The sequence below is a fragment of the Kogia breviceps genome, chromosome 7, assembly GCF_026419965.1.
Source record: "Kogia breviceps isolate mKogBre1 chromosome 7, mKogBre1 haplotype 1, whole genome shotgun sequence".
NCBI classification, from domain to species: domain Eukaryota; kingdom Metazoa; phylum Chordata; class Mammalia; order Artiodactyla; family Physeteridae; genus Kogia; species Kogia breviceps.
The window spans coordinates 105115862-105138799 of record NC_081316.1 but is presented as its reverse complement, the minus strand read 5'-3'; the positions used below and the strand labels follow the sequence as shown (position 1 = coordinate 105138799).

At 48.3% G+C, this 22938-nt stretch overlaps 1 long non-coding RNA gene across 1 annotated transcript in view; it reads left to right on the top strand.

Annotated features, from left to right (window-relative positions):
* Positions 1 to 20303, top strand: part of LOC136794519 (uncharacterized) — a 43096-nt gene extending 22793 nt beyond the window's left edge. Inside the window, exons 2-4 of the long non-coding RNA XR_010841453.1 lie at positions 17801 to 18007; positions 18495 to 18698; positions 19853 to 20303. This is a non-coding gene — a long non-coding RNA (uncharacterized lncRNA). The remainder of the gene's footprint in view (positions 1 to 17800; positions 18008 to 18494; positions 18699 to 19852) is intronic.
* The last annotated feature ends 2635 nt before the right edge of the window (positions 20304 to 22938 follow it).

The window sequence follows — 22938 nt, the reverse complement described above, 5'->3', positions numbered from 1 at the left end:
CGAACCCGTGTCCCCTGCATCGGCAGGCGGACTCTCAACCACTGCGCCACCAGGGAAGCCGGAGAGAGTGATTTTGATAGACATTACTCGTGCTCACCAATATTTCTAAATCTTTTCTCTTTCCTGTCACATGAACAAGTTCATCTGTATTGTATGGCCAGTTCTAGCCAGTGGAGTGTAACCAGAAATGACATTTCTGTGAGCATTTAAGAGTTGGTGTGCATTTTTCTGCATTGTTTTTCTCTCTCTCTTTAGCAAATCCTGCCGTGTCACAATCTGGAGGAACCTACATCTGCCTCGGTCCCTGAATGACTGTGTGGAGCAGAGCCTCAAGCCCTACAGCGTTGGGCATGTAGATTAGTGAGAAATAAATCTGTTAAGTGATTGTGGTTTTGGAATTGTCGGGAACTGCAGCACAATCTCATCGATCCTGATGAATGATGCCAGAAGTGAAGGGGTGTGCAGATCCTTTAGCTTCAGCGGGAGGCCAGGGTTAGCAAACCAGAAAATGGAGTCTGAATGGGTCATTAGAATTTTGTGCATGTGGTCTGGGCAGAGAAAGAGGCAACAACAAATACTGATACATAAAACTGGGGCTGGCTGAGTCCAAGAGTGATACCAAGAAGGGCAGGTCAGATCTGAGAATGCCACCATTACTCTGACATTCTGCTGTGACACAGACCACAGAGGGCAGGCTATGTCTAAGTTTGGTTCCCAAAACGAGAGGAACAATTCCAGAGCATTCCTCAGAATTTATGGACTGAATTATGTCCCTTTCCCCAAAATTCATTTGTTGAAGTCCTAACTTCTAATATGACTGTATTTAGAGGTAGGTAATTAATGTTAAATGAGATCATATGGGTGGGACCCTAATCCAATAAAAGAGGAAGAGACACCAGGGCTCTCTCTGTCCACATGCACACAGAGAAGAAGCCATATGAGGTCACAGGGAGCAGGTGGCCACCTGCCAGCCAGGAAGAGAGCCCTCAACAGAACCCCACCCTGATGGCATTTTGATCTTGGACTTCCAGCCTCCAGAACTGTAAGAAGTAGATTTCAGTTGCTTTAGACCCCCAGTCTGTGGTACTTTGTTATGGAAGCCTGAACACAGACCTTGAACTAGGACTTGTTTTCTCATGTTCTCTTCTCCACCCATGCCCAAGTTTTCCAGTGGGGAACTTTTTGTATAGAGTCAGATTTTTTTGAGGTGGAGAGGAAAGAGAAGAGAGGGGAATAATGAAAATAGTAACACCTCCTTGCACTTTTAACAAAATGCTTTTTTTCTACATTATTACACTGGATTCCAATTATAGCCCTGTAAGAGAGAGGGAATTATCCTAGGCTTACAGATTTTATTCATTGGCTTAGCAACATTTTGTGAGCAACTACTATGTGTAGGGGCATGAGGCTAAGTGTTGGGGTGCAGAGTTGAATAGTACAGCTTCTTTCTCAAGTGGCTGAGTGAATTGAGGCTTCCAGGACAAGCTGGTGGTTCCACCTCACAGGGCTAGTAAGGATTCGATCCTGGCTGTTTAGCTCTGTGCCCAAGTTCAAAGAGGAGCAAAGCAGAGACTTAAGCTGTAACACATGCTGATGCACCTTTGCATTCCAGTGAAAGCTGTCTCTTCGTTGTCCCTGAGAAGCTGAAGGTCAACATCACACATAGGTAGCGTGGCCAGCTATTGGTTGCCTGCATGCCGTTCAGCCTCCACATTGTTCTTTACTGGCAGAACACTTACTCTGTCTAGATCTCCTGTACCCATGCACCTCAGGGAAAGCTGGCTTCTCCCAGGACCAGAGGGCGAATCATGTAGGCAGCCAGGCAATCATACTCCATCTAATTGCCTTGCAATTCGAACCAGTGGGACACAATAGAGCCTGCAGGGATTGTTGGATTTCTCACCCTAAAATGAGCACAAAAGAGGGGCATTTTATTTTTTGAGCGATATTATTATGTGAGGGCATGATGCTGAGAGCTGCTGCAGCCACTTTATGACAATGAGGAGGTGAGCCTGAGGGCAACTGCCAACATGCTGAGCATGGCAGAGCAGAGAGAGGGAAAGAAATGATCGACAGAATTAACAGTGCCTCTTGTTATATCAGAGAATACATATTTTCATTGTTAAGCTCTTTGGGGTTGAACATTTTATTACTTGCAGCTAGAAGCTTCCTAACTTGTATAGGCAGAAACATTCAACCATGTGTGTACTGTATGTGTGTACTGAGTGGCCACTGCCTCCACCACTGACTCAGTGTGTGGCTTTGGGCAGGTCTCATTACCTTTCTGGGCCTCAGTCTTCTCATCTGTGAAACATGGGTGGGGATAATTGTCCATTCCAGATCTAACCTTTCCAATATTACTCTTGACTCAGTGCTGGGTTAGGTGGCCTGCGGGTGGGGAGGTGCAGAGAAGGATAGCAAGAGCTGATTGGAGTCAGAGAGAAAGGCATCTGTGATGTGGCTGGTAGAGGGCAGAGGAAGAGGAAGAAGAGGGGTCCCCGTCTTCACTGTCTGCAGGAAGGAGCAGACAGCGTGCACCACCTGCTCAGGGAAGTGTCTGGGGGACACGCGGTCGCCATCAGCCACTCAACTAACACTTCTCTGACCCGAGTCAGCTGCACACGGTTTGCTCCCAGACCTTTGTGCCCTCCGTGCTGCTCACTCTACTTGGTGGGATTCGCTCTCCCTGCAGGGGTGGAGGCACAGTGATCTTGCTGGTGTTTCCCAAACAGAGAGGAGAGGGGTGCATGGCAGCCCTTCTGCCCACTCTCAGGGCTGCCTGAATCAGAAGTGCCAGGATCCCTGTGAAAAGCAGATGTGGCTTCCACCTAAGACCCTCATGAACCAGCCACGCTCCCCGCCTCACGTGCAGGACCACTGCTCGTGAGCCTCATGGCGATGCTGGAAGGGAGGAATTTGCATTGACCATATTTTACAGAAGAGAAAACAGAGCCTCAGCAAGGTGAGAGGTCTTGATGGAAGTCACACTGCTGATAAATGCTGAAGCTGGGAGCCAAGCTTATGTTTGTCTGACGTCATTCCCCGTTCTGGCCAATGAGTGAGGCCTGGGATCACTGGAGCCAACCTACTCCTTTTCAGCTCACTCGGCTACCCCTCCACCCCAAGCTCTTAATGTTCTTCTCGCCTCTGCAGGCTCTTTCCCCAGGCAGGGAGCTGTTTCTTTCATCTGTGCCTTTCTCTGTGAAACTGAACTTCTGCTCTCCCCCAGGGCCACCTCCACAGCCACCTTGGCTTTTAGGTCTCCTGTGACACGTGCCCTCCCCCCACCCCACCGACAGTCACGCCAAACAAAGCAAAACCTAACAAACAAAATCTGTTTTCATTTTACTTATAGGTCTTGATCATCTTTTATGTTTTCACTCAATATTCATCAAATATAATTGAGTACTTATTATGTGCAGATTTTGTGAAGTGCTAAAGATATCAAGAGTGAACTTGAATGGACATGGTGCTAACCTTCACAGAGTTATGGTCAAGTGCACTTCTCGTATCAAATCACCCCCCTCCCCCATATATATAGCACCTCCTCAGTGCTGGCTATCAGTGATATGAAACCAGTTCTTAGCGTGGTTGGGACAATGTCTACCATTAGTAGGTGCTGCGTGGAATAAATAAATTAATGAAGTGGGGTAAAGGGCCAAGAAGGGCCAGGTGAGTACATTTGAGCTATATTTCAAGGAAGTCAGGCAGCCTGCCTTCGGTTGCTGCATCCTCTGAAGATGCTAAATTATCTAATAAATGGTTTTCCAGCCCGGGCCCCTGGAGAGGGCAACTGACATGGCCGAGGCCTGAGGCCAGTGCCCAGCCCAAGCCCATGTTGGGTGGATGCATTTTGAATGCAAGGTGTAGGAAATAGAAATTATTAAACTTGCAGATAGGGACAGAAATGCCTTTGTGTGGCTGCGGAGTTGGGACATTATGCTGAAGCAATGCATTGCAAATCAGCCCGCACCAGGCAGAGAGGGGCTTTTATCCTCCAGGTCCCGAAGTTCCTTTGGCAGCTTTTGTGTACAGCCTCAGAGGCCCTTCTGGGAGGAGAAAGAAGCTGGTAATTTCGTGGCTGATTGGCAGACTGTCCAGAGCCCATAAAGATATGTGTTTCCTTGTTGAAGTACTCACACACCCAAACCTCAGCTCCTCAGTTTTGTCTTTCTTTCTCTTCTTGTGATCCCCACCCCCTTTCCATTATGGAGAAGAATGAAACCTGGGCTGTCTTTCCCCGTTCCCATGGCTTAGTGTGGGCCTAGTGGGGATTGGGGTCCCCATCCTGGTGACCCATGAGATCAGAGGGTGTTTGCCCAGAGTGTCTGGCCTCGTCTCCGGGCATCCAACTTATTTTGGCACAACCTGGAGATTAACTGTGCCACTTTGGTGCTCTGGATAAGCTTGATGTTTACATTCCCACGAATCCATCCAACATCCCTGCAACGTTGGATATTGTTTGCCCATTTTAGGGATGAGGATAGGTGACTTGTCCAAGGTCTCAGAGTTAGAAAATTGTGGCACTGGGATTTGAAGTCAAGTTTATCAAATTCTGAAGTCTGTGATATTGGTTTTTTTGAGTGCCCTAATGGTGTCTCACTCTAGTAGCATTCATGGCACCCCTGCTCACGAAAGATGTCATCACTGGTACATTGGGGACTCTTGAACTGGATTCTCTAACTGGTCGATCCTAAGTTACTGGGGTATCCTGAAATTTTAACAGAAGTATCTGGTTTGGAAATTGAATGGCTCTTTGAAACTATGTAATTCATTTCTTCTCTCATCTGGACCCATTTTACAGATCATGAAGCTTAGGCCTACAGAATTTAGGGACTGGCCCTAATTTACAGCCAACTCTAATGGCAGACCCAGGACAAGAACCTGTCCTCTCACTCTCGGTCCAGTGTTCTGTACACTTCATCTGCAGTATCAATTAGGACTAGGTTTGGCTCTGAGTAACAGAAACCGCCAAGCAGTGACCTCACTCCCTGATGTAAAACAAATCAGAAACAAACAAATCAGATGTAAAACAAACCAGAAGGTGTTATGGCAGATCACAGGGTTAGGGACCAAGACTTTCCCTATCTTGTCACTTTGCCACTTTGTGGCTTCTTTCCCAAGTTTACCTCGTGGTCCTAAATGGCTTCTGGAGCTCCAGCCATTACATCCAGCAGCTGGAAGGAGGAGGCCCTTCCTTTTCAGGAGACTTTCTGGAAGTGTCACACAGTACTTCTGTTTCGCTGGCCAGTATTTAGTTGACGGCCACACTAGTTAAATGGGAGGCTGGAAAATGTCATCTTTTAGCTGGGTGCCTAGTAAAAAGCCAGAAAGACTGTATTCCTAAGAAAACAGGAAGGAGTGGCTATTGGGAAGCAACTATCAGCCTTTACCACAGCTTCTTAGTTTCTAAACTGGCTGCCATCACTGTATTTCCAGGTCTACAGCTCTAGGAATTCCCAGCTGAGAGGAAAGCTGAACCAGCAGACCTTGACAGGCAGAACAACAAGTTTTTTTTTTTTTTTTTTTCCTTCCTCTTCCAGATAATGGCAGGGCACTTAGCTCTGGAAGAGTTTGCATCATGGGACTTTTAAATATAATGCCACCTTGCCTAGTGGTTCTGGTACTCATCTATTTTGGTCCGCTTCAAAGACAACATTGTTTTTGTGCCTTCCTGGATTTTGTAAGACAGGAGGGTAGAGGTTTAGGATAAAGGAAGATGGGATGTATACGAGTGTGTCCATGTATGGACACACATATTTTTAGAGGGGATGGAAACCTCCGCTTCCATGTGTGCTGGTGCTTTCCCAGTCATGTCCCAGGCTGACAAAGCATGAAATACTGATTTTGCTCCTGTGCTGGTTCTTCAAGTAATGTGGAGTCAGGGCTGCTTCTTTGAATACCTAGAGGCAGTTAGGGGCTCTGAATGAGAGAAACAGAGTGTGAAGCAGCCTAGAGATGGTTGAGTCCAACCACCTGCTTTTACAGGCAAAAATCCCAAGGCCCAGAGAGGTTGCAGGTTTGCTCCAAAGTTACAGAGCTGGGACCAGGATCCCACCTTTCTGATTTCTAGACTAAGGCTATTTTGCCTCTCTGAAATATATATACTTATTTTATATGATTCTCTAGCCATTTCATGTGTGTTACTATTATTTCCCCAACTAAAGACTCTGGACCCCTATTATGTTCAAAGCACTAGGCAAGGCTTGGTGTGAGGAGGATAAAAAGATGAATCAAACACAGTTCCTCTCAAAGAATCTGCCATCTGGAGAGGACTACATATGCATTGGCAACTAACTGTAAGGCAAGACATTGGGGTCTAAGTGTTGCACAGACACTAAGTGGTGATGCTATGGAGGGTGGATTGATTGGCTGGGGTGGGGGACTGTGGAAGTCACCATGGGGGGGTCATTGAAGAGGGGAGAGGTAACCTAGATTAGATTGAGGGCACAGACAGAGCCCGAAAGTCATAGCAATAGCTGAAACCTCCCTGCCTTGGGTGCTGTCACTCAAATTTGGAGGGCTCAATGTGAGGGCCCAAGGAAGGAAAGCCTAGAAGGGTCTCCTCTGCCTCCAGGGAGGAGCTCTAGTCCCACTAACTTGTTGGGCAGTGTTCTTGGTCCTGTATGACCGTTCAAGTGTCTGAAATAAACCCAGCTGGTGTCTGGGTCTTTACCAAGGCTAGCTGAGCCAAAATCTCTAGGGGTGGCTTTCAGGCATCTGTCTATTTAAAGCTCCCTGGGTGATTCTGATGTAAAATGGGATATTTCAGAGTTAAGGAAGGAGGTGAGTGAAGCCCTGACCTGGGTGATGAGAAGAGGTGTGGTGTGTTACAGGCTGAGCTCCACAGGAGAAGCTCCAAGAAGAGGAGGCCGGTAGGAGAAGTGAGTCACCAGATCCCGGGTCGCACTGGGCTCAGTCGCCCCGGTGCAGATGGGGAGACAGGGACCCAGAGCAGTGGGGAGCTTTATCCAGGCCAGCCCTGCGGCTTGTCACAGCACTACCACGGTCTGTCCCTTGCCCGCCACCCCCCGGCCCCCGCCCCGTCCAGAGCCACCTTCATTCCCGCACCCCTTCCTCTACTATGGCTCAGTCCCCTCCAAAGCCTTTAAAGGGGATCTTCATTTGTGTGCAGGGGGAGGTCCGGCTGTTTCCGAGAGTGTTAATTAGGAAGTTGCCTGGTTCTCATTTTTGCTTGTCTTTCTTCTTGTTACTGGGGCATGTGTGCAAGGGCTGGGACTTCAGAGAGGAAGTGGCGAGTAAGGGTGGTGATGGCGGGGGTGGAGGTTATTACTCTGCCGTCCATGTTGGGGGTGGGGATGGGGACAAGAAGGGCAGTGCCCCACACCTAATGGGACAGGGGTTGGCAGGAGGAACTGAGCAGGACCCCATCACTGGGAGCTAGTTGAATGTGGCAAAGGATGCCCCGGGGTTAAAGGAATAGTTAGCAGCTACCTCTGGTCTGCAGTTGGTTTCTTGGCTGTAGTTTGTTCATTGTCTTACCTTGGGGGCCGTCGAGTCCTGACTGGTTCTATTTCCCTACTTACACACTCCCATGAGCCCCCATGCTCCTTCTTGTGAATTCTTTTGTCCGTATCTGCAATGATTTGTTTGATGTCTGCTTCCTCCTGAGGCTCTGGTTTGCTCCCCCCATGCCTTCAGTGCCTTGCACAGAGCTTGGCAAACAGCAGGCACTTAGTAAACATTGGTAGATGGTGCAATAGGCTGACGGAAGGGGAAAAACTCAGTTGGACCTTTAGGAGGCAGATTCTTGCCTGATTCTGTTCCTGAAGCTCTGTGGGCTCATGAGCAAGTCGCTGTCTCTCTGTGCCTTGTGTTTTCCTAACAACAATGATAAACAAATGTAAATCTGCAAAGAGCATCGACAATCTGTTTCTCAATCTCTGCGGCTTATCAGATGGGACAGTTGACTGAGTTTGGGGGGGCATGGTACTAGTTCCAGATCTGCCACTTACTAGTACCCATATCACTGAACCTCCTTCTCATGCCTCTAGGGAGGCCATGGGGACCAATCTGCAGGGCAGGGGTAGGCACTTTGAGAAGCCTCAACATGCCATACACCCGGATGGCTTTATTTATTCAAGGGATGGCCCCCATTAGTTTTAAGTAAGGACAGAGTGCAAAGTCTGTTGAAGAGAGATTTAAGACATCAGCCAGAACTTACCAAGTTAGCACAGATAGACCATATGCTAACTGGACGTCAAGGAAGGAAGCAGTGTGATTCCAAGGAAGTAGGGTGCCTAACTTACTTGGGGGGGGCTGGTCAGAGCTGGTATTGCCTGGATGAAGGGTCTGGATTAGAGGCGCTAAGAAGACTTGGTCTATCATCAAGTTCAATAGCTGGATGAGTTTGGGGACAGAGACTTCTGCTCCTTTGCTGATTTCCTGAAGCTCTGGATCATGGTGTTTTGCGGGGTTGCAGATTTCCAGCGAGGCCTGCTGAATGCCCTGGCCTTGGGAGAGGCTCCACGAGACTCCAGGAGATTTGGGGAAGAGCCTGCAAGGTAGCAGCTTGCTTTTCTCCTTCCCGCAGGGCCCCCGGGGTCCTGAGCAGCAGAGGGACTGAGGACCCAGGTGTCCCCTCTCTGCCCCTGTGCAATTGGGGGCTTATCCCTCTTGGCTCTTGTTGCCTCAGGAGGGATCCAGCCCCAATCATCTCAGCTCCAGGAGAGAAAAGGAAGAACATCTGTTAACACAAATGCTTTTCTAATTTCTTTTTAAATCTCACTCAGCATCTGCGTTAAACAAGGCTGATCGGCTTGTACAATATTTAATTTTGGAACTATTTCAAAAGGCGCTTGTAAGAGGGGAACAGGGGAAGAGCAACAGCCTCCTAAATCTTTAATAGCATGCCAGTGAGGAGCTTCTGCCGGCTGGCTCCGTCCTAATCACACAGAGGAGAATAAGCAGAGACAGAATTTCTTAATAACAAATACCCTTGCAACACCTCATTAAATCACTGCATTTCAGAGACACAGCAGGACACTTGGGTGAATAAATAGTGCAATCTCCCAGTCTGAAGGATTTTCACATCTGAGTTATTTCTCCTGCATATGATCAGTTCCTTTTCTCTCTCTCTCTCTCTCCTTTTTTTAAAAAAAAAATTTCCGTAAATGATTTTAGCTGATGAGTTCAACTAACGAAGACATTAGAGGCAAAGTTGCACCTCTCTCCTCTCCGCCTGTCCCATCCCCTACTCTCCTCCCACCTTGTAAATACAGAGCCGTATTTGGTGGATTTTTGCGGTTTAACAAATAGCACTGCCCAAAGAGAGATGCAAGAAGGAGAGGGGGAGGGGACGGTGATGCTGGTTGATGTGAAGCAAAGCACTCCCTGGCTGGGTGTTTATGAGGATGGTGACAAGTGGAGCCGAGGAAGGAGAGGCTGGTAGGCACGGAGAGTGGAGGTGCTTCTGGGCTCTGGACCACCTGTGGACCTGGGTCCCTTTCTATACATGGCCACACCCAATCTCCAGCTGGGCCTGCCACAGGACAAGGGAACTGAGGAAAACCATCTGTTTTCAGTTGCACTTAAATATTTATTAATTTCATTGTTTTTCCTTCCTTTAAAAAAAAAATTTAAGTATAGTTGATTTACAATGTTATGTTAGTTTCAGGTGTCCAGCAAAGTGAATCAGTTTATATATATATCTGATAACATATATGTAGATATATATATTTTTCAGACTCTTTTCCCTTATAGCACTTAGATATTTATTGAGCACCTATTGTATGCCAGGCCCTGTGCTAGATGCTTAGAGTTAAAGCTGTCATTACAAAATCTAAGCCAAAGAGGGCTCTCCCGACATTCTCTCTTACTACAGTTGAATCAGTCAATCCATCAATCAATACATCAAGATTTTAATGAAGGGGACATAAACTGCCAGCCCACGACTGTGTCCAGCTCAAAATCGTTTTTTCTTGTCCCTTATACTGTTGGTTGCTTGTTGTTTTTGCTTATTTGTATTTTGATTTTTCTTTTTAGTAGGATTGGTTGCTCTGGTGTGGTGTTTTTTGCATTATTATTATTATTATTTTTCGGTGTGCGGGCCTCTCACTGTTGTGGCCTCTCCCGTTGCGGAGCGCAGGCTCCGGACGCGCAGGCGCAGCGGCCATGGCTCACGGGCCCAGCCGCTCCGCGGCACGTGGGATCTTCCCGGACCGGGGCAAGAACCCACGTCCCCTGCATCGTCAGGCGGACTCACAACCACTGCGCCACCAGGGAAGCCCTAGAGTATTCATTTTTATCTAAAATCAGTTTAGAAGGGATCCCAAGTTACTCATTCTTAAATTTTGATTTGGGGAAAAATTGATCTCTAAGTAAGTTCTTAAGTGGTTATCTTTTCTGAGTCTTTCAGTGCATAGGGAATATTTTCTCTTACTTTCAGAAATGAACATCACTCTGACTGGGAATGAAAATGGAATGCAATAAGTAGGATATGATGGGATGGGATAGGAGAGATAGACAGAAGAGAGAGGAAATAAAAGAAGAGAAGTGAAGGAAGAGGAAAGAAGGCTGTCAGCAGAGACTGTACACAGCAACGTAAACATTATTTCAAGTTTATATGTGGTGTGTTTCTATGCTGGTCTGTGATCTAAAATGCATTTCTCCTTGTGGGCCCCAAACAACAAGCCCCAAATCCACTGCTCCTTTTGGGAGTGCCCGTCACTCAGACATTTGTCTGATTACAGAGCCTCCCTTGACATGCTCCTCGTGTTGGGGAAGGGAGCAGGCTCTGGGGCCCGACTGCCTGGGTTTGAAGCCCACTCCCCATGTGTTTTCCCTGTGATCTCGGGATTGGAGTGCAGCGGCAGCCGGTGGTGTGGTCATGAGTGGCCTGTAGCATCCATGTTCTGAGCAGATGCCCCTGTGGTCTGGAAATGGCAGGTCTCCCTTGGATCCTGCCCTTTATCCAGGTTTTATTTCATCGTCTCAATTCTGTGAGCTCATCTAGCTCCTTTTAATAAAGCGTTCATATTAGCTCATGTTAGCCAGAGTTGGCTTCTGCAACAAAAACCCAGACTGCCGTACTTAGAAATCAGGAACTTTCATGTTTTTAAAAAATTATTTATTTATTTTGGCTGCACCGGGTCTTAGTAGCAGCACGCGGAATCTTCACTGTGGCATGCGGGATCTTTAGTTGTGGCATGTGGGAAATCTTTTAGTAGCGGTGCGCGGGCTCTTAGTTGTGGCATGTGGGCTTCTTAGTTGTGGCATGTGGACTTCTTAGTTTCGGCATGCGGACTTCTTAGTTGTGGCATGAGGACTCTTAGTTGCGGCATGCATGCAGGATCTAGTTCCCTGACCAGGGATCGAACCCAGGCCCCCTGCATTGGGAGGGTGGAGTCCTACCCACTGGACCACCAGGGAAGTCCCCAGGAGCTTTCATATTAAAGGTTAAATTTCCAGGTTCTTTAGGGGGGAAGAAAAGGGAAGATCTAGTTTCAGTCTATGTTTCCCCACGGCAGGCCTATAGATGGTGCATTAGTTTCCTGTGACTGCTCTAACAAATTGCCACTAACTGAATGGCTTAAAACAACAGACGTTTATTCCCTCACAGTTCTGGAGTCCAAAACTCCAAAATCCAGTGAAGCTGCACTTCCTCCAGGGGCTGGAGGGGAAAATGCACCCCTTGTCTCTTCCAGCTTCTGGGGGCTGCCCTGGCATTCCTAGGCTTGTGACTGCATCACTCCAATCTCTCCCTCCCTCCTGACATCACCTCCTCTTCTGTGTGTCTGTGTCATCTCCCTTTACCTGTTGATTAGAAGGACACTTATGATGACATTTAGGGCCCACACTGATAATTCAAGATAGTCTCTGTGTCTCAGGATCCTTAACCTTATTACATCTGCAAAGACCTTTTTTTCCCAAATAAAGTAACATGCATAGATTCTGGGGATTATGACACGGACATATATCTTTTTGGGGGCCACCATTCAGCCTACTACAGATGGAATTCCACAGTCTCCTCTGGCCAGCTCTATTCATTCACATAGCCGTGTAGGCCGGCTGGTTCATGCGTTTTTAAAAACCTGCTCCACACCCAAGCAGGGTGGGGAAGATGCAGAAATGCAAGGCATGGTTTCCATCCTCAGTAGCCTTGTCTTCCTGAGTGTGGGTATCCAGAGAAGGCTGGAGTAGTGGTGGGGACTTCATGCTGCTAGTGGGCCTTGAAGGATTTCGATGAGTAGAAGCGGGTCGGGGGTAATAGGTGCCTCGTGTGAACTGCTCCAAGTGCTGGGGAGACAGCAGCGAGCAAAATAGACAAAGTCTGTGCTATTATGCAGCATCCAGTCTAGTGGGGTGAAAAAGACAAGAAGCAAAGTCTTACAAATGTCAGGTAGTATAAGTGTGATTGAGAAACATAAAGCGGGGAATGGGGGATATGGATACTGGGGGCAGGTGGGTGTTGCTATTTTCATAGCGTGGCCAGGGAAGTGCTCTCTGATAAGGTGACATTTGAGTGGAGTCCTAAAAGAAAGGAGAGAGGGATTCATGTACATATTTCTGGGCGCAGCAATCCAAGCAGAGGACAAGCATGTGCAAAGGCCCTGAGGCAGCTCTATGCTTGGGGTGTTCAGGGGATAGCAAAGAGGCTGATTAGCTGGAAAGGAGGGATCTAGTCATCAGGTGGTAGGAGATGAGGATTGGAGAAGAGGCTATGGCTATGGCAAGGGCTTTTCAAGAGTTGGGGATCAAGAAAACACTCCTTAACAAGTCTTCAAAGCCAGGGATAATAAACATGGATGAGAAAAAAAAGTCTTTAATTTCACTAAACTCTCACTGAAGTTAGCATTTCCTTTAATTACAAATGTAGGCACCATCCATAGCATCTAATCCACAGCAATTTTGGCAGTACTCGTGACTTTGTCATCAATGGAAATCACAGATATTTTTATATCATATTATAGTTATTACACTTAATCTTGAAATATTGTTTTCTTCCAGCACTATTTCAAAATTATGTAATTAGACCTGCCACCAGAACTGATTGCTTACTGCATTAATAAAAAAACTCATATATTACTATATCACAAATTAGTTTTTTAAAAATATTTCTTTCACTGCACTTCAATATAATTTATTTCCTATGTAATCCTATGTATTTTATTTTATGCATTTGAAGACATTATCCTGGGAAGAGGTCCAAAAGCTTCACCAGTCTTTCCAAGGGGTCCGTGGTGCCTGCAAAGGTTAAGGATGCCTGTCTTCAAGCCTCTTGGATGTAGCCCCTGCTTCACCCTTTGGCTTCATCTCTGGCCACCCCCGAGCCCCTGGCCCCAGTGACTCCATAACTTCATCCACACTGAACCGCAGATACTTTCTCCAAATGTCATGCTCTTCATGGCCTGAAAACCTTTGCAAATGCTACTCCTTCTGCTTTGAACACCCTGGCCCTTTGCCGAGTTTTGCTGGTCCTTCAAGTCTCAGCTTTGCTGTCATTTTCTCCAGGAAGCCTCCCTTAATCCCACCACTGCATTTTGGAAGTGTCAGTGCTCTCAAGCGGACAACGTACCGGTCTGTTCCCCACCAGACGGCCAGCTCCCCCAGGGCGAGGACTCGGTGTCATTCCCTACGGTTCCCAGTGCTTAGCTCAGTGCTTGGCACGTAGCAGGTGTGCGATATTCTCAAAAAATATCCGTGGGCTCTGAGAATGAGTCATTTCATGGAATCCTGAGACAATCTTGTGATGTAGTTTGTATTGGTTGCATTTTGTGAATGAAGAAGTAGGAGGATGGGTTAGCCGGGGAAGGAAAGTGGCTGGAGGAAGGGCTCAGAGATTTGGGGGACTGTGAGCAACCTGTCTGAAGCAAGAGCTTGGTGGGGAACAGGGGAGACTAGGCTGTGGGGTGAGCGTGGAGATGCTGAAGGCCAGGCTGTGGAGTTGTGGGCCTGACCCAGTGGGCAGCGAAGGGAAGGGCAGGCCTGGACCACTTCTACCATCTCCCCACTTCCTGTCTCCGGGGAGGAAGTACTGGAGCCTTTGGTCACCAGGTTTGGTGACAATTCTTACCATCTCACGCCTCGCTCGGTATACTCTTCTCTGAACTGGGTATTTCTAGTTCTTTTTTTGCCTTTTCCATTGGATTGATACCTTGTTTCTGCAGATAGAGTAAGTCAGATCTTGTCTTAGTAAGAAAGTCAAAAGACATAGATTTCAACTTCTCTCTGGAACACTCACCAGCTGTATGACATTGAGCAAGTTTCTTAGATCCCAAGAATGCCTGGTGTGTGTAGGTTCCCCGCAGACATGTGCCCCCGCAAGCTCCCTGTCCTGAGCAACACCCGATTTGCTGTCAACCTCCCTGTCTTCCTTTATGCCCTCTGCCCATGGGGTGGCCCTGCTCAGAAGGCAGGCCTCTCCCAGGCCAGCTTCCTGTTTGTAGAAACCCTACCCATCTTTCATGGCCCAACTCAAATGCCACTTCTTTTTGGACATCTGTGATGCTGTGTGGCACCAGGCAAGGTATTTAACCTCTCTGGCCTCAGTTTCCTCACCTGCCTACAGGGAACTCCTGCAAGGATCAAATGAACCAACATATGGACGGGGCCTTGCACATCTCCAGTTTGTTTCGTCCCCTTTCTGGGAGCAGCCTGCTGGCCAGCAGCCCTACTCACATCCCAGTTAACATGGACACGTCTGTAATCACGTTTCTCAGATGCTCTGTCCCTAGGCACGCGCGCTTTCTTGCTTTCCAGCTTGCCCTCCTCTTGCTATGTCCCCCACAGATCTCCTCTATAAATCTTTCAGCACCATCTTCATAAGCAGTGAGACCCACAGGCCTGGGGGGTATCCATATCAAAGGACTTCTGTAGGAGCTGGTGATGGAGTTATCTTCTGAGGTAGCCAAGAGGCCTCTCCATTTGTCTGTGCCTTTGGGGGCAGGGCCTGGAGCTACCTGTCTTTATCTGGGCTGGTGCTCTGGGCAAAGAGTAAATGCCACTGGGTGGGTTCTCTAAACACTGTTCTGGAAGAGTGGTTAGCAAAGAGGTCTGGCATTTACAGAGAGGGCCCTTTGGGATACGCATTAATCAACGTTGTGTGGACCCTTGCACTTCTCTGGTCTGTGTGGTAGATATTATTTGCTCCCATTTTATAGACTAGGAAACTGGGCCCACAGAGATTAAGGGATTTTTCTCCAGGTCACACAGCTTGTGAGTGACACAGCCAGGAATCGAGTCTGTGCTGGTCTGCCTCCGAAGTCCAAGTTCTCCCCATTATGCCCTTCTGTCTGTGCAACTCCTCACCCCCAGTAAATGAGAAGGCCAGGTTCCTGTGTCCTCTTAGGAGAAGGAATCTGGCTCATGGTGGGTCAGGTACACAGAGATGCTGCAGGGCTACACCTGTTCCAATCCGCACAGCAAAGACAGACCAGGAATTCCATGAAGGCTACCATCTTCAAGGGTCAAGAATGAGGGGAACATCTGGACACCCAACATTGTGGCCCAGGGTCCTGGGAACCTCCCAGGGGTGCTGTGGCTTCTGGGGGCTGGTGTGCTAACCGGGCCATCAAAGTCACAATATCATCTGCCCTCCTGACGCTTGCCCAGAAAGCACTGGGAGGGGCTTTTGACACACAGGCTAGAAAAGGCCTCAGAAACATTTGGCCGGACTTGCAATCGCCAGTTCTTATCAGGGGGCTCACTCACCTGAGCTTCTCAACAATACCCTCCCAACTCCTTTTCCTTCATCTTCTCATCCCACAAAGTGCCCAGATGTCTGCAGGGCCCCTCGTTCACTTTCTTCCCACAGCCCCAGGCTGAGATTACAGTTAAGAACATGGAGCTGACCCCTGGCTGACTGCAACCACATTCACTTGCTGTGTGACTTCTGTAACTGCTCTGTGCCTCGGTTTCTCCATCTGTCAAATGGGGATAATAATTGTGTCCGCTTCATAGCCTCTCTCCTATGCCCTCCTGTGGGTACACAGTGGTCCAGCCACCCTGGACTCTGCCTGCTTCTGATTTCTCCACCCCTGCCTTCGACCAATCTGTATTCTGCTGGAGCAGCCTCCTTCAGCACCAACTTCCAAGGAGGGGTCGGAAGTTTGAACTCGGGTATGCATTGCTAGGGGTATGACATGGATGGGGAAGGAGGCTGGGGGTGGTCACTGCAGGACCACGGAGCACGGGATGGGAAGAAGCCGCCTCTCCTCTCTAGGCACGGGGGCTAGAGGCAGAGCCCTTGGCCACTGGTACCTGTGGTGCCCCCCACGGTGCCCTGATGGATGGGATCTGACAGAGCGCCCTAGGTCCTCCCAGCACAGGGAATCTGAGCGCCAGCCAGCTGGGGACTCTGTCCAGGGGAGCTGCAGGCCTCAGGCAACGACAGACGCTTTGTGCAAACAATACCTCCTCCCCGAGGACTCTGCTCTCTGGGCTGTCCTCCAAAATGAGAGCACAGAGCCTGCAAGTCCCAACGCACAGAGGCTGTTCGTCCAGGGTGGCCCTTCCTGCAGCAGCCTCGGCTGTCCTGCTCAGATCAGGGGGCCCCCATCTTCTCCCTCCCCTCCGCTGGGCTCTGGATGGTGAGGAAACGATTGGAGGTTTGCTTGGTGGTCCAGACAGAACACTAAAGATAAGGAAGGCTCTTTTGGCGTTGAGTCCATTTCCTCACCCCTCCCCTGTAACATAATTGCCCCCTTCTTTTAAGGACTTAGAAGGCTGGCGTGGGGGGGGGGGGGCTCAGAGATGTTTAGTCTAACACATTCACCATTGCCCAGAGGCGCCTGTGTGTGGGTTTGAAACCTCACTCCTCTGGCTCCGTGCGGACTTGGCCCCAGATGACGCCTGTGTGAAACTGTGGAAAAGATGCCTTCCCCAGGGGAACGCAGCCCTGTGTTAGGACGCGGGCTTGGTGAGTGGACAGTGGGTGGAACTTCAGTCCCCACTAGTCCCCTTGGAAAGTCCAAATCCTCAGCACGTCCTACAGTCACAGGGTTTTAGCCATCACCATTTTCCCTTCCCACCCACTGTGTAGCCACGCTAGCTCCTTTGGGTGTCCTTGCTGGCCCAGAGCCTTTTGTACCGGCTGCCACTCACCCCTACTGGCCTTGGTGTCAATGTTATTTCCTCAGGGTGGCTTTCCCTGACCTCTCGATTGGAACAGGACCCCATCATACACTCTTGTGACAAATAGTCATTTCAGGCAGTTGTCGGTAATTACTGGGTACCGCCACGCTGCTCCCCTCCTATACCCCATGCCTGGACTCTAAGCTCCATGAGGGTTGGGACTATATTTTTACCTTGGTATCTGTAGCCTTTGGGGGAATGCCTGGCACACGGTGGACACTTGATAAATAAATATTCGTTACACGACTGGAAGGCCTTCTGATTTGCTGGTCCTACAGGAAATTTGGGGCAAGATTTGGCAAAGCACTTTTAAAAGGGCGGTACCTGTCATGGTAGGTATGCTCATCTGGGCATCTGGCATCTTCCGCAGCCCTTCTCTCCTCTCCTCCTGCCCCAAAGAGCCCACAGATTCAGACTCCAAACACCGGCCCTTTGCCCTTTGCTCACTCACCAGTATCCTGAAGAAGAAGGTTCTGGCTGCCCATGCACTGGGCTTAGGAAAACACAGCATCGGCACCGCCTTAAATTTTATTTTTAACCCATAATTCATCTTGCTTCCAGCAGATTTATTTTCAGCGTAGGGCCCGTGGGCTAGCACTCATTTGCATGCCTGATTCTACTCTGGGGAGCTGAACATCTTAGGTGATTGTCCTGAGATGCAAGAACGCTCCCTGACCTTTTCCGCATTTTCCTCTTCCCAATGCAGAGCCAGAATTGAGGTGCTGACTGCAAAAAAAGCGGTGTCCGGAGTGGAGAGAAAGGACTTCAACAAAAAGTGTATGGGGTGGGAGATGGGGGCTGCTTCCACCAAATGCAGGGGCCAGGCCTGCGACTCCAACCATCCTCCCTGTGATGTGATCTCGACTTGGTGGAGGAGCTACACCCGCTCTTAACTTATTGGGCACGTGCTTGGGTGAGAGCGTGTTGCTGAGACCTGGGGTTGGCGGTGCGATGATGAGTGGTATTCCAAGACATTAGTCAGCCTTTGCCTTGCTTCAGAGTCACAATCCGGGGTGATTTCAAAACACGTTTTTATAATTGATGGGATGAGTACAAAGTAAAAGTTTTGCACAAAGGTGTGCAGGGAGAGGAGAGCTCGTTACTCTGCCCAGAGATGGGTCAGGGAAGGCTTTGTGGAGAACATGTGATTTGCATTAGGTCTCTGTGGGCCGAGACCTTGTAGGGATAGGGACATTCCAGGAGAGGGAACAGAACGTGTGTAACTATGGAGGCCAGAGGGCAGATGATGAACTTGCGAAAAAACTGCTTTAATGTGGCTGAAATGTACAATGCATGAGAGCAAGCGGTGAAAGATGTGAGAAAGAAAGGTATTTCTGCCACTTTGAGAAGATTATGGTCACCCCTCTGAATCTTTACACTCTGTCCACCTCTCTAAATAGACTCTCAGGACCTCGAGGGAGGCACCCTGGATGGGAGGCTGCTGCCTTGTCCCTGTCCCTATCGCTCCCGGCCCAGGTCGTGTGCGCAGTAGCCAAAGGAGCCCAGGCCTGGCTGGGCTGGGAGGCAGGGCCACCTGGCGTCGGAACAGACCCTCCCACATGACGTTTGAAAGGAAGCATCTTGCAGCTCCGTCTAATTACAGGGTAAGTGAGCGGGCCTCCCTCACGATTAATTTGCTGTGTGTCTTTATTGCCAGCAGAAGACAGATGACTCACAGAGGGTATTCCATATAGGCCTGCCAGTAATTGTCTTTATGACTTCATGAGCCTTTTATGGCCCCCGCCGGGAAAGGTGTTTTATTTTCCTTCTTTTAATTCTCCATTTTCAGTCGGTAAATAACCAACTTCCTGGGAGTAGGAGGAATGTTAAGTTTGGGATCTAGGTGAAACCATCCCAACAAGAGAGGCCATGACCATGAGAATTGAGGCTGAGGTCAAAGGCAGAGGACAGAAGAATGGGGACAAGGTGACTCACCCAAGAGGGTGTGGAGTGGATAATCCTCCACAGTGATTAATATGTACATCCTCAAAATTTAAAAATGAATAAATGTTTCTTTTCAGCAGATGTACTTTCTCAATGATGCTTGAGTTAGATTAATGATAATGTGCGTTTATGTTTCCAAAGTACACACAGACTGCTCTGCTTGGAGGGTTGAGGAGAAGACGTGGGAGTGGGTGGATGGGGAGGAAATTTGCAGTGGCCCCCAAGACTGGTGAGTGGGAGAATAGCCACAAGGACATTATATTTAATTGTCATCCAGTCTCTCCATTTTCAAGATGGGCAACAGTCCGATCGTTTAAACAGAATGAGAATGGGAGGTATCGCATCTCAATGGTACTCAATGCTGCCTCATAATGGCGTGCAAAAACAAACTGTTAAATTTTCAGGAATTCTGTGAGCTGTTTTACACTATATTGATAGCTTGCAATCAACCACAGTGGAATTATTTACACTGAGGCAATTGGCAAACCCGACAAAGTTGAACCCCACCCCCAGCCTCTGCTGGTTGTTAAACGTTGATCAGCTCACCACAGCGGTAGCGATCCTTTCCACTAGTGTTCGAGTGGTGGGGAAGGACCACTTGGTAGGATAAAAATAATACAAGTTCACATTCACTGATCGCTTACTATGTGCCGTGCACTATTCTAAGCACTTCATGGATATAGTCTTGAATCCTCTTAACAACTTTATGGGGTTGATGTCATTCTTGAGCCTAATACTGTACCCAGAAGGCTGAGACTTAGAGTCAGAGCCAGAGGAGATTATTAATCCATATCCCCATTCCCTTGTTTTTCAGAGGAGGAATTGACAGCCAGAGAGGGGAAATGACTTGGCCAAGTTCAGTGGCCTGGTGATGGGTCTACTGACTCCCCAGCCTGTGTCTGTTCTCCTGCTCTTATTCTTTTGGCTTGTTATGCCATAGCCTTGCCTCAGTCCAGGCAAGAGCTGAACCCAAAGGTTGGGAGCTGGGGCTTCCCTGGTGGCACAGTGGTTAAGAATCTGCCTGCCAGTGCAGGGGACACGGGTTCAAGCCCTGGTCCGGGAAGATCCCACGTGCCGCGGAGCAACTAAGCCCGTGCACTGCAACTACTGAGCCCGAGTGCCGCAACTACTGAAGCCCGCGCTCCTAAAGCCCGTGCTCCACAACAAGAGAAGCCACTGCTGTGAGAACCCGCGCACTGCCATGAAGAGTGGCCCCCCGCTCCCCGCAACTAGAGAAAGCCTGCGTGCAGCACCGAAGACCCAACGCAGCCAAAAATAAATAAATAAAATAAATGAATTTTTTTTTTTAAAAAAAGAAGGTTGGGAGCTGACCAAAGGAGGCAGCCTCAGGCCCGAGTCCACGGAATGAGCCTGGTGGGCTCCATTTGCAGTGTTTCTGCCTCCTCTGGCTGCTTGGTAGAGGCTTGACTGCTCCCTGGTGCCCCTGCAACAAGCTGAGCTGCCTTTCCTGCCACTCTGCCATTGTCTGAGCATCCCACTGGAAGTAATTCATACTTCAATCTTTCAGCAACAACCGTCTGGAATAACGAGAAAAAATAAATAAAAGTAATAAATCCAAGCTGGAGCTCTGCCTGTTAGCCTAGAGTCCTCAGCTATGGGGAAGTGGGGAAGGGGATAGATGGGCTGAAACTTTCACAGGCAAATGATCAGCCTGGAGAATTCACTGTTAACTGCACAGGGGTTCAAGTTAAGCCCAGCGGGGACAGGGGTTAGCCTCTGCAGCTTATTACGATGATTGCTTTTGGTGTGAAAAAGGTGGCCTGAGTCAAGGAAAAGAGACTCAAGATGAAAATCCCCTCAATTCTTAAATATATAGGTATATTCTAATGTAGACTGCATTCTAATATGGTAAACATTCCAATGTAGACTATAGGATCAGGTAGTCCCAGAGCTGAAGGGGCCTTCTAGAATGCTTTGCTTGCCTTCTAGCCTGGGAAACCAACTGTCTCCTGGGAAAAAGGAGGGTGCGAATGCTTTTCTGCAGAGCAGCGCCTTCCCAGGCAGGGGCAATGGAATGTTTTCCTATGTCCGAGTGTGTTGCCAGGCAGATGGGGTGCTACAGAAGAAAGACAGGGGTTCTAGTTGTGCCACTTTGTACAAATAAATTCACCTCTTTGAGGCTCAGTTTCTTAATCCAAGTGGAGGTTTCAGAGTGTGTGGTCCCTTCCAGCTTACATTCTATATCCTAAACAAAAGGGAACATCTCAGAGATGGAATCACACACACACACACACACACACACACAAACTGACAAATAGGGAAAGCTTTCAAAATCTCATTCAAATGATTACTAGATTTGTCTATTAGTGAGATTTGTTTCCTTGCATATGCTAATTGGTCTTGGCATTAATTAATCTGATTTCATTATATTCTCTTTAATTTGTCAAGATATCATTTTGCTATTGGGTGACAGGACACTTGGGAGGATTGTTAGAATTGGAATATATTTCCCCCCCCCCTTTTAAAGTTCCTGGAGAAAAGTCATTATCAATTAAGTTAATTTGCATACACATTAGGTTAATCATTTTAGTTTAGCCAAATTTGTGGAAATTTACATAGCAAATTGACCCTCCACATTTCACTTAAACATATGTAGCACACTGAATAGTGCATTTTGAGTTGCTAATGAAACTGAGGTTATTTTACACGCTTCTTTTAGTAAAAGAGGTCCAATTAGACCAAGTAATTTTTTATTTCATCCGTAATTGCAAAACAAATAAGCTTCCTGGCATTTTTTTTTTCTAGTGGCAGCATCACACGGACAGGGGCGTTAATAGGGAAGTCATGTTTTCCTAATTAAGCCCGGTTTGATTCCTGCTCACTGTTCCGGCGTCAGCCCTCTCCAGGCTTCTCCTAGGTACTCTTTTGCCTGAGTTGCTAAGCCTCCTGGTATACCTATTAATAGAAGACTCCCCCACAAGGAGCCAGCTGAATTAAAAAATGTAACTAGGAAGGCAGGGTGGGAATTTTGACAGATTTGTTTTTAAATTTTTTTTTTAATACCAGAGAAGAGAAAGTTGAATTCAAAAGGGGTCTTGGTTCTCTCCATCAGGGGAAGAAAAGAGAGAAAAATAGCTTTTGTTCTCCCCCAGAAAAGAAGCTGGCATAACATATTGGTCGTGCTTCAAAAGTGACTCCAGGGGCTAGCTTGTTCAGTGTTGGAAAATTGGCTGCCATCTCCCCCTCCAGGACGATGGGGAGGTGAAGAGCTTATAGTGATGTGGGAGAGTTGTAAAAAAAATGGGATCTGGGATCCCTCTGGCTTTGCTGAGGGTAGAAGGAGGGGGGACTCTGGCCACTGTCCTGGAGGAGGTAGGAGTTGGGAATGACGGATGCGTTGGGAGGATGTTGGTATAGTGATACAGAAACTGTGCCCCTACTGTTTCTCCCCAGCAACACAGAAGAGCTTGACCTTCTGTCCAATGCTGGATAGTTTTTTTCTCCTAGCACAGAGGATGTTTCTGGATTGCAGAGGAGGACACTGGCATGGACAATAGGGAAGAGTTGGACAGGTGGGATCAGAAAAGGGTGCTGTACCTTCAGCATGGAGTCAGCAGACTTGGGTTCCAGTCTTGGCTAAAGATTGCCAGAAGTGCTCACCATCCTCCACTCCTCCCTGTGTCCCCGACTCTTGCAGTGTGACATTGCAGCTCTCAAGAGGTGGATTCTATTTCCATCCTCCCTGAAACTGGGCTGTCCTGTGACTTGCTTGGGCCAATAGGATATGGTGGAAGTGATCATGTACCAGCCCCAAGCTTAGTCCTTAGAAGGCTTGCCTGCCTCTGTTCACTCTCTTGGAACCCTGCTGCCACCCAGACCAGTTGGTTGAGATGGTGAGAGACACGTGGCCCAGTTGCCTCCATTATCCAGCTGACAGTC